Raw genomic sequence first — 14,371 nt, forward strand, 5'->3', positions numbered from 1 at the left:
AAACTCATGCCTGCCCTTTGTTCTCTGGAGCACTCCCCCAAAGCAACTTGGAAGAGTTTCTCAGTCTGCAATCCCCACCCTTGGCCCAAATAAACTCTCTACTGTTAGGCAGGAATCTAGACCCAACATGGCGGCGTTACCCGGCGTAGCAGGCCTTTTGTTAAAGACTTCCTTCACCCCTGTAGACACCGGCAGACTTACATGTGTCAGAGTTCTGGTTGGGCAACCACACTCCCCCATGACCCGCAGCTCACCTGCATTTCACAAGTTCGTAAACAGCAATTTCAGTTAAACAGTTTCCAAAGACCCCTTCCTCGTGACATTGCAGTTTCAAGACCCCCCAGGACTTGTTTTGCACAACCAACTTCCCCATCACTCAAGCTATAAAAGGTCCCTACCCTCCTCCCTCAGCGCGACTTCCTCGGCCCGCACCTTTGGACCGAGGAACCTCGCCGGCGAGTCCTAATAAAGGCTATTCTCACTGCCATTTGCCTTGTGTCTTCGTTCCCGGTTCGGCTCCAGCCTCAGTTTACCTTTACATCTACCTATATTAATTTTCCTTAATTTCTTTCTTTAGGTCAATGCTGTGTTCTGACAAAGATTCTTTGCTTGAAGAAATGTTAGGCTCCTAAACCTTTTAGAACCTATCAGTGCACTTCCTTGGAAAATCCAGTTTTAGCAAAAAGCCAAGCTAAGTCAGTTTCACAAGGATCCCCGCCAACATCCACCCTTGATATCTGATCAGGTTCCTCAGCCTCCACCATCCCCCAGGTGAGGTCTGATCACCCTGGCCTGTCTTCAGCAAGAATCCTGTTAGGCCTGTCTAGTCAGAATCCTCCTTACGCCTGATGTTCCTTCTTAGTAGTTTTCCATGCACTGGTCCCCACCCTCCTCCTTGGCTATAAATTTCTGCTTGCTCATGCTGTATTCAGAATTGAACTCAATCTTTCTCCCCCACTCCAAAACCTTATTGCAGTGGTCACTATACCTATAGCCAGGGCCTCAGTAAAGTCTTCCTTACTGTGCTTTAATAAGAAGGATTAAATAATCTTTTCTTTAGCAGTTCCTAACTTTTGTTTGCCACATAGGATATTAATAGCATGTAGAACCAGGAAGGTTTCAGTTACCCATGACTTGGTGATAATAACATTCTTATTCTATCCCAGCTAGAATTTTCATTGTTTGGCCTCTGCTCAAAGATGGGAACATTTAAGGAATAAAACAACCTTTCAGCTCTTCATGTGTAAGCCTAACCTAAACCAAATTTAGTTTTCAGTTATAAAAAACATGCCATTTAAAAAATGTCAACCAACACAAAATGACTGAATTTTCACACTTCACTTTTAAAATGTGAACACCCTTAGAAACATCAGGATTGCTATTCCAGGCACACACACAGAGGAGTGTTTATTTCACAAAGGCGAGTGGTGACTACTAGAAATAAGTCATATATTTGAGAAGCATTAGGGCAAGTAGTGTCTCAAGAGGCCAGTGTTTAATGTTGGCTTTCTGACTAAAAGAAAATATCCCTTTCTCATCTACACCCCAAGGCTCTGTTGCCTCATTTATAAAACAATGATTCCTCTAGGTAATTCTACTTGTGAGCATTAAATTCCACTCTGTATTTTTTCTCTTTGCTGTTTTAAGGAAGTAAAATTTAGAAATTAAAAATTGAAAAGGCAGACTGCGATATGGCGCACTGGAAAGAGCCCAGCTTTCGGAGTCAGGACATTGGGACACTGCAGCTCTCATCCTGCAGCTCCTAATACATCTGCTGTGTCAGTCTGGGCAAGTCCCTCCATGCTTCTGAATTTCTGTTTCCTTTTCTGTAAAGAAAAGGTCGGGGGAACGGCGGTGGAGTGGGGCAGGCAGGATAGGCTTTGAATGGCTGATCCCCAAGATCTTTTCAAGCTTGAATATTCTGTGACTTTTATTACATAAGCCAAGGTATTGTATAGATGTAGTGGGAAGTTATGCTTCCAGCTGCAAGTAACAAAAAAACTGACTTACTATGGCTTCATTTACTTTTTTTCATAATCAAAAGATTTAGAGATAGGAAGTCCATTGGTTAAGGGGCTCAACGATGTCAGGGATAGCATCTTCTTTTTCTTCTTTTAAAAATAGCTTTAAAGAGGTATACTTGATATGGAATAAATGCCATATAAAGTGTGTGATTGGATAACTTGACATTTTTATATGCCCATAAAACCAACCCAACAATCAAGATAGTGAACATGTCCATCACCCCCAAAACTTTCTTGCTTCCCCTTTATAATCTCTCCCTCCTATCTCTTCCTGTACTCCTCAGGTGACCATGGACCTGCTTTCTGTCACTGTAGCCTGATTCGAATTTTCTAGAATTTTCTATAGAGTAGTATGTACTCTTTTCTGTCTGGCTTCTTTCACTCAGCATAATTATTTTTAGATTGATCCATGTTGTAGTGTGTATCTATAGTTTCTTTTTATTACCAAAGAGTATTTCATTTATGGATATATTATGTTTTGTTTATCCATAAATGTTGCCCACTAATTGAAGGTCATTTAGGTTGTTTCCAGTTTTTATTATACATAAAGTTACTAAGAACATTTGTGTAAAAGTCTATGTATGACCATGCACAGTGGTTCATGCCTGTAATCTCAGCTCTTTGGTCCAGGATCCAAGGTGGGTGGATCACTTGAGGTCAGGAGTTTGAGACCAATCTGGCCAACATAACGAAACCCTATCTGTACTAAAAAATACAAATATTAGCTGGGCGTTGTTGCAGGCACCTGTAGTCCTAGCTACTCAGTAGGCTGAGGCAGGAGAATAGCTTGACCCTGGGAGGCAGAGGTTACAGTGAGCCGAGATCATGCCAGTCATTCCAGCCTGGGTGACAGAGTGAGACTTTGTCTCCAAATAAACAAAAACAAAAAAATGCTATGTATGAACTACATTTTCTTTCCTCTTGGGTAAACATCTAGGAGTAGGATGCCTGGGTCGTATGATAAATAAATATTGAATTTGTTTTAATAAAACCCCAAATGTTTTCAGTGTGATTCTACCATGTTACTTTCCTACCAGCAGTGTATGAGAGTTCTAGTTCTTGTATATCCTTGCCAGCACTTGGTATGGTGGTTAAAAAAGAAAGCTTTTAGCCATTCTAAAAGTTATATACTGTATCTCATCGTGGATTTTTGTTTATTTGTTTGTTTTTGTTGTTGTTTTTGTTGTTTTGGTTTTGGGTTTTTTTGAGATGGAGTCTTGCTCTGTCGCCCAGGCTGCAGTGGTGTGATCTCTGCTTACCGCAACTTACAACTCCCAGGTTCAAGCAATTCTCCTGTCTCAGCCTCCCAAGTAGCTGGGACTACATGCATGCACCATCATACCTGGCTAATTTTTGTATTTTTAGTAGAGACAGGGTTTCACCATGTTGGCCAGGCTGGCCTTGAACTGCTAACCTCATGTGATCTGCCCACCTCTGCCTCCCAAAGTGCTGGGATTACAGGCATAAGCCACTGTGCCCAGTGCATTGTGCTTTTAATTTGCATTTCCTAATGATATTGAGATTCTCTTTATGTGCTTATTTCAGTATATTTTCTTGGTAAGGTGACGTCCAAAATTTTGCCCACTTCTTTATTGAGTTGTTTGTTTTCCTATTATCAGGTTTTGAGAGTTACATATTATTTTTAATAGATGTGTGACTTGCAAATATTATCTCCCAGTATGAGGCTTATCTATTCATTGTCTTGACTGTGTCCTTCAAAAACATAGCTTTTAATTTCGATAAAATTCAGTGTATCAATTATTTCTTTTATGCATCATGCTTTTAGAGGTATATCTAAGAAATCTTTGTGACCCAGAGTTACAAATGTTTTCTATATCTTCTAGAATTTTGTAGTTTTAGATTTTACATTTATATCTATGATCCATTTTGAATTAAATTTCGTAGATAGTGTGAGGTATGGACTGTCAGGCCTCTGAGCCCAAGCCAAGCCATCACATCCCCCGTGACTTGCACGTATACGCCCAGATGGCCTGAAGTAACTGAAGAATCACAAAAGAAGTGAAAATGCCCCGCCCCGCCTTAACTGATAACATTTCACCACAAAAGAAGTGAAAATGGCCGGTCCTTGTCTTAAGCAATGACATTATCTTGTGAAAGTCCTTTTCCTGGCTCATCCTGGCTCAAAAGCCTCCCCCACTGAACACCTTGTGACCCCCCATTCCTGCCCACCAGAGAACAACCCCCCTTTGACTGTAATTTTCCTTTACCTACCCAAATCCTATAAAACGGCCCCACCCTTATCTCCCTTCACTGACTCTCTTTTCAGACTCAGCCCGCCTGCACCCAGGTGAAATAAACAGCCATGTTGCTCACACAAAGCCTGTTTGGTGGTCTCTTCACACGGATGCGCATGCCATGGACCAGATTTCTTTTTTTTTTTCTACATGGATATACAATCTATCATTCTAGCATCTAGTTTATTTAGAAAACTATCATTCTCCACTGAATTGCTTTGCTTTTGCAATTTTGTGAAAAATCAGTTGTCAATATATGTGTGAGTTTATTTCTGGTCTCTCTGTTCTATCTATTTGTCTAGCTTTGTCAGTATTATCACTCTGTCTTGGTTATTGTAGTTTTATCACAAGTCTTGAAATCCAGTAATGTAAGCCCTACATTATTTTTTTCCTAAAGATGTCTAGCTATTCTTGGTCCTTTGCATTACAGTATGAATTTTTTAATTAGCTTGTCAATTTCCACAAAAAAAAAAAAAAAGCCTCTTGGGATTTCGGTTTGGATTGTATTGCTGTGCCCTGAGTTCCGAGACCCCCCTCAAAGATGACCACCAGAAACCGAAGTCAAAGCCAAGCGGCCGGGATCACTTTATTGCAGGTTCGAACCCGGACCTCTCTCCGTACTGGCGTAGTCAGGAGGGCAAGAGAGAGGTCCCGAGCACAGCTCAAGCCTACTTTTTATAGTAAGGCACAAACAGGTTACAGAAGATTAGGGCATTTTTGCAGTTACAAGCTTGGGATTGGTTGACATTTTGAAGTTTGAACATTCGGCAGTTTCTGATTGGCTCCCGCCTTTTTTTAAACCACAAATGTCTAGGGCTTTTTTTTTTTTTTTTTTTTTTTTTTTTGACAAACTGCTTGCTTAACCATGGGTGGGAGGGGGGTGCTTTCGATTGAGCAAGCAGGGGGTACGTGACTGGGGGCTGCAGGCACTGGTAATCAGAACAGAACAGAACAGGACAGGGACTTTCACAACGCTTGTCCATACAACGTCTGGAATCTATAGATAACATAACCGGTTAGGTCAGGGGTTGATCTTTAACCAGGCTCAGGGCGCCGCCCGGGCTGTCTGCCTGTGGATTTCATTTCTGCCTTTTAGTCTTTTCATTCCCCCCTTTTAACAGGTGCCTTTTAAGAGCCAATCTTGGGTCTTAGATGTCTGACTCTGCTGTTATGACGGGCTGGTACTGGGCTCTAAGGACCATTAGTTGGACAGTGTGGATTTTACAGGACCCATAGGGACAACCAACATTCTGTTCGACCCAAGAATCTTTACAATAGGTGATTTGTTGGTCAAAGAGAAAACAGATAGCGGGGGTGACCTTTCTCGGTTGTGCGGCAAAATCAGAGAAATTTAGATAGATGGCCGTTTGACACCCTGCAGGGTGGCAGTCAGCCGTCGCCAAGACATGGCTCTCTTTTTGTGTCTGGGCATGGTCCGTCCAATTTTCAGTTAAATAAAAGCGCCAAGCAAATGGGGATGAGGCCCCCTGAGCTTGGGCCTCCCAGATAAAGGCTTGCACAAGCAAAAGCATTGTGAGGGAAAGGGAAAGGAATATCATAGTTACAGTTTAGATTGTTGACGGTGCAGGGTGAGTTTCAATGGATTGTCTTTAGTCCAATCAGTCGTCCAGGCTGTGGTTTTTTTCTGCTGGCAGCCTGGCGAGGTCCGAGGTTGGGTCCACCGATTTGGCGTGTGTGTAATGGATCCAGGCGGTGATTGCCTCCACCTTGAGTGCGGTTGGTGTTGTCAAGATTACCTGGAATGGTCCTTTCCACCTCGGTTCTAGGGTTTCTTGTCAATGGCGTTTGATGAGAACCCAATCTCCTGGCTGGAACTGATGTGGTTTGGGTGGAGGTCCTGTTTTGTACAGTTTTCTTAGGTTAGGCCAGACCTCCTCATGAATTTTCTGTAGGGCTTGTAGGGAGAATAAGAGTTTAAGACTATTATCGGCTTCGGCTTGGATGAGATTGTCTTTCAGGTCAGGGATGATAGGGGGAGGCCGACCATACATAATTTCATAAGGGGTAAGTCCCAATTTGTAAGGGGAGTTACGCACTCTGAACAGAGAGTAGGGGAGAAGGAATACCCAATTAGCGCCAGTCTCCATGGTCAATTTAGTTAGGGTCTCTTTTAATCTTCTATTTATTCTTTCTACCTGCCCTGAGCTCTGGGGGCGGTATGCACAATGTAATTTCCAATCAGCCCCGAGAATGGAAGCCAGTCCCTGACTTACCTTAGCGACGAAGGCAGGCCCATTGTCTGATCCTATCATAACTGGGAATCCATACCTGGGCAAGATTTCTTCTAGGATTTTTTTCGCCACAACCTCAGCAGTCTCTCTCTTTGTGGGGAAAGCTTCTGTCCATCCTGAAAAGGTATCTACAAAGACTAGCAAGTATTTATATCCATATTTTCCTGGTTTTATTTCTGTGAAGTCAACTTCCCAATAGGCCCCAGGTCTGTCTCCTCTCTGCCTTTTTCCACTGCTTTGGGGTTGGTTACCTGCCTTATTGAGTTGGCAAACTGCACAGTTTTTGACTACTTGATCAGCCTTTCTGGAGGCGTCTTTAATTTTTAGTTTAGAGCGTCTTATTAAGTCCAGTATTCGCCGCGAGCCTAAATGGGTGCTCCGATGGATTTGTTCTAACACTCGTTGTCCTAATTTTTCTGGGAGTATGATGTTATTTTCAGAGTCTTTCCACCAATTATTAAGGATTTGGGCCATGGGAAGTTTGCCTATCCACTGAAGGTCACTCTCTGAGTATTCTGGGTTTGGGGGTAACTCTTTGGGCCCCGGGTCAGGTAGTTGTAGGGCTAGTAGTTGTGTGAGAGTTTTAGCCACATTTTTAGCAGTCTGATCGGCCAAGTTATTTCCTCGGGAGACTGAGTCAGTAGCCTTTTGGTGTCCTGGGCAGTGGACTATTGCTAGCTTTCTGGGTCCCCAAAGGGCTGCTAGTAAGGCTAGGATTTCTTCCTTATTTTTGATATCTTTCCCTTCTGCCATGAGGAGCCCCCTTTCTCTGTATATTGCCCCATGTATGTGGGTGGTAGCAAAAGCATACCGACTGTCAGTATATATTGTCAGTTTGTGGTCTCTTCCCATTTTTAGGGCTTGGGTTAAAGCCACTAATTCAGCTTTTTGAGCTGATGTCCCCGGGGGCAAAGGCTCTGCCCAAACTATTTCGGTTTCTGAAGTTACCGCCGCCCCTGCGTACCTTTGTCCTTGGTAGACGAAACTGCTCCCATCAGTGAACCAGATGAGGTCGGCGTCGGGCAGTGGGCGGTCTTGCAGGTCTTCCCTGAGTCCGTGCACCTGGGCCAATATCTCAGAGCAGTCATGGAACGGGGTTTCTAAGTCCAGATTTGGCAGTAGTGATGCAGGGTTCAGGGTCATTGGGGGCAGGAAGGTTATCCTGAGGGGGTTTAGTAGTAGCCCCTGGTAGTGGGTGAGCCGGGCATTGCTAATCCATCGATCAGGCAGCTGTCTGAGAACGCCTTCGATGGCATGTGAAGTAGTGACCCATAGTTCCTGGCCCATGATCAGTTTATCAGCATCTCGCACCATCAAAGCGGTTGCTGCGATTATTCGGAGGCAGGGAGGCCATCCTGCAGCTACTGGGTCCAATTTTTTTGACAGATAGGCAACCGGCCTCCGCCAAGGGCCTAAATACTGAGTTAATACCGCTTTGGCAACGCCCCTGCTTTTGTCCACGTATAAGTGGAAGAGCTTGGAGACGTCAGGGAGTCCCAGCGCGGGGGCTGATAACAGAGCGGTTTTGATCTGTTGGAAGGCTAACTCAGCCTCTTCCGTCCAATTGAAGGGCTGCTGTTCCTTTGTTGCCTGGTATAGGGGCTTGGCTAACTCTGCAAACCCAGGTATCCATAACCTACAGAACCCCGCCGACCCCAGGAATTCTCTTACTTGTCGCGTTGATTGGTGTCTAGGGATACGTAGGAGTGTCTCTTTCCGGGCACTGGTTAACCAACGTTGCCCCCCTTTTAACAGGTATCCCAGATAGGTTACCTCTGATTTGCAGATTTGAGCCTTTTTTGCTGAGGCCGGGTAGCCTAGCTTCCCCAAAGTCTTTAGGAGGTCTTCGGTTCCTTGAACACAGGCTTCCGGGGATTTGGCCACTACTAAAAGATCATCAACATACTGCAAAAGAGTTATTTCAGGGTGTTGCTGTCGGTACTCACCCAGATCTTCGTGGAGGGCTTTGTCGAACAGGGTTGGCGAGTTCTTGAATCCCTGTGGCAATCTGGTCCATGTTAGCTGACCCTTTATACCCCTCTCGGGGTCTGTCCATTTAAATGCAAAAAGCTCTTGACTTTTGGGAGCCAAGGGTAGGCTGAAAAAAGCATCTTTTAAATCCAAGACAGTATACCATTGTTTTTCAGGGTCCAAGGTACTTAAAAGGGTATATGGGTTGGGTCCAGTGGGATGTATGTCCATGACTCTTTTGCTGACTTCTCTCAGACCTTGCACCGGCCTATAGTCTTTACTATTAGGTTTACGGACAGGTAACAAGGGAGTGTTCCACGGCGAATGACAGGCGCGCAGAACTCCTTGATCTAAGAGCCGGCGGATGTGGGGCGTAATTCCCTCTAAATCTTCTAATTTTTGGAGTTTTTTCTTAATGTCTGAGGCTGCCTGGTTTACAAAGGACATAACAACAGCCGCCTGGTTTTCAGGAGCTTCTGGGTCCATAGAGGTAAACTGCCTAAAGGCTTCCATTAACCTTTCTAAATAGACAGCTGGGCTTTCTGTTTTTCCCTGCAGTACAGAGTATACCTTGGCCAAATTAGTGGGCTTGTGAGCGGCAGCCCGGAGACCTGCCATTAGAGTCTGGCGATAAACGAGTAGCCTTCCCCTACCTTCTGCTGTGTTGTAATCCCATCTAGGTCTGGTCAGAGGGAAGGCTGCATTGATGAGGTCAGGGTTGGCTGTTGGCTGGCCGTCATCTCTGGGAACCAGTTTTCTGGCCTCAACCTGTATTCTTTCTCACTCCTCCGTCGTGAACAGAATCCAGAGGAGCTGCTGACCGTCATCCCAGGTGGGTTGGTGGGTGAACATAACACTGCCTAGAAGGGCCCTTAGGTCTTTGGGGTTATCTGAGAACCGGGCATTCTGGGTTTTCCAGTTGTATAAGTCACTGGTGGAAAATGGCCAATACTGGAGCCTAGGGTTGCCCGTATCATCAGGGGGTCCTATTTCCCTCAGGGGGAGTGCCACAGTGGCATTGGGGGGCCGCGAGATCGTCTCACGTTGGGCGCGTCCACACGTTTGTCCCACTGGCCCCCCAGAATTACTTTCGTTCTCGATTGCCACTGGCGCGGCTGCTGCCTCTGGTTCCTCGTGCCCTCCCGGGAGAGCAGCCGGCAGGGCCTGAAGTTGAGGATCGGGGTGAGGGAGATAAGGTGGGGGTTCCAAGGACAGAGGGTCCTGACTGTCAGGCAACACAGGGATGGGGGGGGCGGATGGAGTTTTTGGTTTGTGAGAGTTTTCCACTGGTCGTGCGACCAGTGCTTTACATGGCTCCGGGGCCAGTACCAAAGGAGTTAGCCAGGGTGGCGGGTTTTCCACAAGGTCTTGCCATACCAAGATGTAGGGGATCTGATCAGGATGCCCCGAACGTCCTGGTAGGAAAATTTTAGTTTTTACCTTAGTGATAATAGGGAGGCAAAATGTTCCCTCAGGAGGCCACCCTACGCCAAAAGTGGGCCACTCTGAGTGGCAGGTTATCAATTTTCCTTTCTTTAGCTCTACACTAAGGTCATAGCCCCTAGTTTTGACATCTTTAAAGTTATTTACAAGGAGAGAGAGTGGCGTACTCTGGGCGCCGCCCATTTCAGGAACCCCTGGAGGTAGAGAAAGGGATACAGAGAAATATCAGTAACAGGATTTGAAGTAACTTTTTTCTCGTCCAGCGGCTCCTGAAAAGTGAAAGTGCATTCTAAACAAGTAACAGTCTACAACAGCAACAACAGACAACAGTTCCGCAAGCGCGTTTCAGGTTTAGTTCCCGATCAGAGCCAGAGGGGCCAACAGAATACAGAGGCCCCAGATGGGCACCAGAGGACGTCTCCTACCGGTCCCTGGTGGCTGTCTTATAGCGCGTCCACCAAGACTATGCCAACCTCAGTACAGATCCCGCGGGATTCCTCAGAGAGACAAAGACGAACAGAGACAAAGCCGGCTTACTTACTGATTAGTGATGACCCGTTGACCTGGAGTCTGGTGGGCTAGGGAGGAATCCCAGGAGAGCCCCCAAATGTTGTGCCCTGAGTTCCGAGACCCCCTCAAAGACGACCACCAGAAACCGAAGTCAAAGCCAAGCGGCCAGGATCACTTTATTGCAGGTTCGAACCCGGACCTCTCTCCGTACTGGCGTAGTCAGGAGGGCAAGAGAGAGGTCCCGAGCACAGCTCAAGCCTACTTTTTATAGTAAGGCACAAACAGGTTACAGAAGATTAGGGCATTTTTGCAGTTACAAGCTTGGGATTGGTTGACATTTTGAAGTTTGAACATTCGGCAGTTTCTGGTTGGCTCCCGCCCTTTTTTAAACCACAAACGTCTAGGGGTTTTTTTTAGACAAACTGCTTGCTTAACCATGGGTGAGAGGGGGGTGGTTTCAATTGAGCAAGCAGGGGGTATGTGACTGGGGGCTGCAAACACCGGTAATCAGAACAGAACAGAACAGGACAGGGACTTTCACAACGCTTGTCCATACAACATCTGGAATCTATAGATAACATAACTGGTTAGGTCAGGGGTCGATCTTTAACCAGGCTCAGGGTGCCACCCGGGATGTCTGCCTGTGGATTTCATTTCTGCCTTTTAGTCTTTTCAGTATCAAGTCTATAGACTGGGGAGGAATGACACTGTAACAATATTAAGTTTTTAGATTCATGAAAACATTTTACCTGTTCATTTACGTTTTTAAATTTTCTTTCAATAATGTTTGCAACCTACAGACATTAAAGATTTTTTGTTAGATTTATACTTAGGTATTTCATGTAATTTATTCTATTGTAATTTGTGTTTTTTAATGTCAATACCTGGTAGTTCTGTGCTAGTGAATAGAAATACGATCGATTTTTTAATGTTGTATAAACATCCTACAACATTGCCAAACTAACTTATTCATTATAGTAGCTTTTTTGTAGATTCCATTGGATTTTCTGCAGTTTATCCTGTCTATGATAGACAGTTATACTTCTTTCTTGCCAATCTGGATGCTTTGTATTTCTTTCTCTTCCCTGATTGCCCTAAGTAGCACCTTAAGGACAATATTGAGTAGAAGTGTTGAGAGCAGTCATCCTTGTCTTGTTCCTGATCTTAGAAGGAAATCATTCAGTCTTTCATCATTAGGTATATTGTTAACTACATTTTGGTAATCGCCTTTTATCAGGTTATAGAAGAGTCTTCCTATTTCCAGTTTGCTAATAGTTAGTATCAGGATTAATGCTGAATTTGTTAAATGCTTTTTCTGCATCTATTGAGATGATCATATGGAGTTTTTTGTTTGTTTGTTTATATGGAGAAATACATTGATAGATTTTTCAATGTTAAACCGACTTTGTATTCCTATTATCCATTTAGAATTTTGGCATCTATATTAATATGGCACATTAGGCTATAGATTTCTTATAATATTTTGGTTTAGTTTTCGTATGAGTAATAGTGGCCTCGTAGAATCAGTTGGGAAGTATTTTCCTCATTTTCAATTTCTTAGGAAGAGATTGTATGGTATTAGTATTGTTTCTTCCTTAAATGTTTGGTAGAATTTATGAGTGAAGCCATCTGGAACTTGAGTTTTATTTATTGGAACATGTTTAATGACAAATTCGATTTAATCCATATGGGGCTATACAGGTTGTCTATTTCTTTCTGAGTAAACTTTGGCAATTTGTGTAATTCAGGGTCTTTTTTTCCTTTTCATTTATTGGCATACAATTATTCATAATATTCCATTATCCTTTTAATATTTCTAGAATCTGTATCCTTTTAAAATTTGTAGAATCTACATGTAGAATCATGTAGAAATGATATCACCTGTATAATTTCTGACACCGGCAATTTATATCTCCTTCCTTCCTTCCTTCTTTCCTTCCTTCCTTCCTCCCTTCCTGCCTTCCTCCCTTCCTTCTTCCTTCTTTCTTTTTTTTAAGATGGAGTCTTGCTCTGTCACCCAGACTGGAGTGCACTGGTGTGATCTAGGCTCACTGCAAGCTCTGCCTCCCGGGTTCAAGTGATTCTCCTGCCTTAGCCTCCTCAGTAGCTGAGATTACAGGTACACACCACCACACCCAGCTAATTTTTGTATTTTTAGTAGTCATGGGGTTTCAGTATGTTGGCCAGGCTGGTCTCATACTCCTGATCTCAGATGATCTGCCCCCCTTGGCCTTCCAAAGTGCTGGGATTACAGGTGTGAGCCACTGCACCCAGCTTCTTTTTGTTGTTGTTGTTGTTGTTTGTTTTTGAGACAGGGTCTCTGTCACCCAGGATGGAGTGCAGTGGCATGATCACGACTCACTGCAACCTTGACCTCCTGGGCTCAAGAGATCCTCCCACCTCTCAGCCTCCCGAGCAGCTGGGACTACAGGCACTTGCCACCATGCCTGGCTAATTTTTTGTATTTTTTGTAGAGATTGGGTTTTGCCATGTTGCCTAGGCTGGTCTGGAACTCCTGGGCTCAAGCAATCTGCCCACCTCGGCCTCCCAAACTGCTGGGCTACAGGCATGAGCCACTATGCCCAGCCTCTTTTTTTTTTTTTTTCCTGATAAGATTTTTCAATTATATTGATCTTCCAAAAAGCTGTTTTTTTATTTCATTGATCTTCTCTATTTTTCTTCTGTTTTCTACTTTATTGACTTATATTGTAGGGGCCAAGGGAAAACTCCCCCTTCATCCTCTGAAAGTTCACTGAAAGTCACCTGACAAAAGGCACATTAATTGGAGAAAAGGCATACAAATTTATTAATGTACACAGTAGTCATACAAATATAAGAACTCAAATGGCCAGATGGTTGGCACTTTTATACCATCTTGAGATTACAAAAAGAATAGGGGCTTAAAGCATGGCAAAACAGGTTATGGTGGCCAGTCAGGTTACAGGAGAGAGAAAAGGAAAGCCCTGGCTAGCAAGGGCAGTCTTGCTAGGCAGATGAAACCTGAGAGATAGCAGCCCTCAGAACGAATAGATGGTAGCCAGTGGGAAAGGTTCCCATCAGACCTTTAAAGGTTTCAGACTCTCATTAATATTTCCTAGATCTGGACAAGGGGCCTTCAGAGAAATCCTGTTTGCATCTGTCATTTACTTCCTCTACAAATGCAAATCACCTCCCCTGCCTACAAAAGATAGCTCAGCAGGGCTACTTCTGTTTGCAGGCCTTCAGACCAGCCATTTCAAAATATGTTGAAGAAGTCTATTTTGGGGTGAAATATTTTGGTTTATTTCACTAATCTGATCTTTATTATTTCGTTTCTTTTGCTGATTTTGGGTTTTATTGGCTTTTTTTGTGTTTTGTTTTGTTTTGTTTTTGAGACAGAGTCTTGCTCTGTCACCCAGGCTGGAGTGCAGTGGCATGGTCTCGGCTCACTGCAACCTCCACCTCCTGGGTTCAAACAATTATCCTGCCTCAGCCTCCAGAGTAGCTGGGATTACAGGTGCACGCCACCATGCCTGGCTAATTTTTGTATTTTTACTAGAGATGCAGTTTTGCCAAGTTGGCCAGGCTCATCTTGAACTCCTGGCCTCAAGCAATGTACCCATCTTGGCCTCCGAAAGTGCTGGGATTACATGTGTGAGCCACCATGCCCAGCCTTTTGTTGTTGTTGTTTTGTTTTGTTTTAAGATGGATGTTGAGACCATTGATTTGAGACCATTGATTTTAAGATTTTTCTCCTTTGCTAATACAGATGTTTAGTGCTATGGTTTTCCCCTTAAGCACTGTTAAAGTGACATTTCATAAAATGTATTATGTTGTTTCCTTCTTCCTCTTTTTTAAGTTCAAACCACTCTGTAATTTTCCTTTTGATTTCTTTGATCATAGTTATTTAGTTTCCAAATATTTGGAGATTTTTCAG

The sequence above is a fragment of the Piliocolobus tephrosceles genome, chromosome 4, assembly GCF_002776525.5.
Source record: "Piliocolobus tephrosceles isolate RC106 chromosome 4, ASM277652v3, whole genome shotgun sequence".
NCBI lineage: Eukaryota > Metazoa > Chordata > Mammalia > Primates > Cercopithecidae > Piliocolobus > Piliocolobus tephrosceles.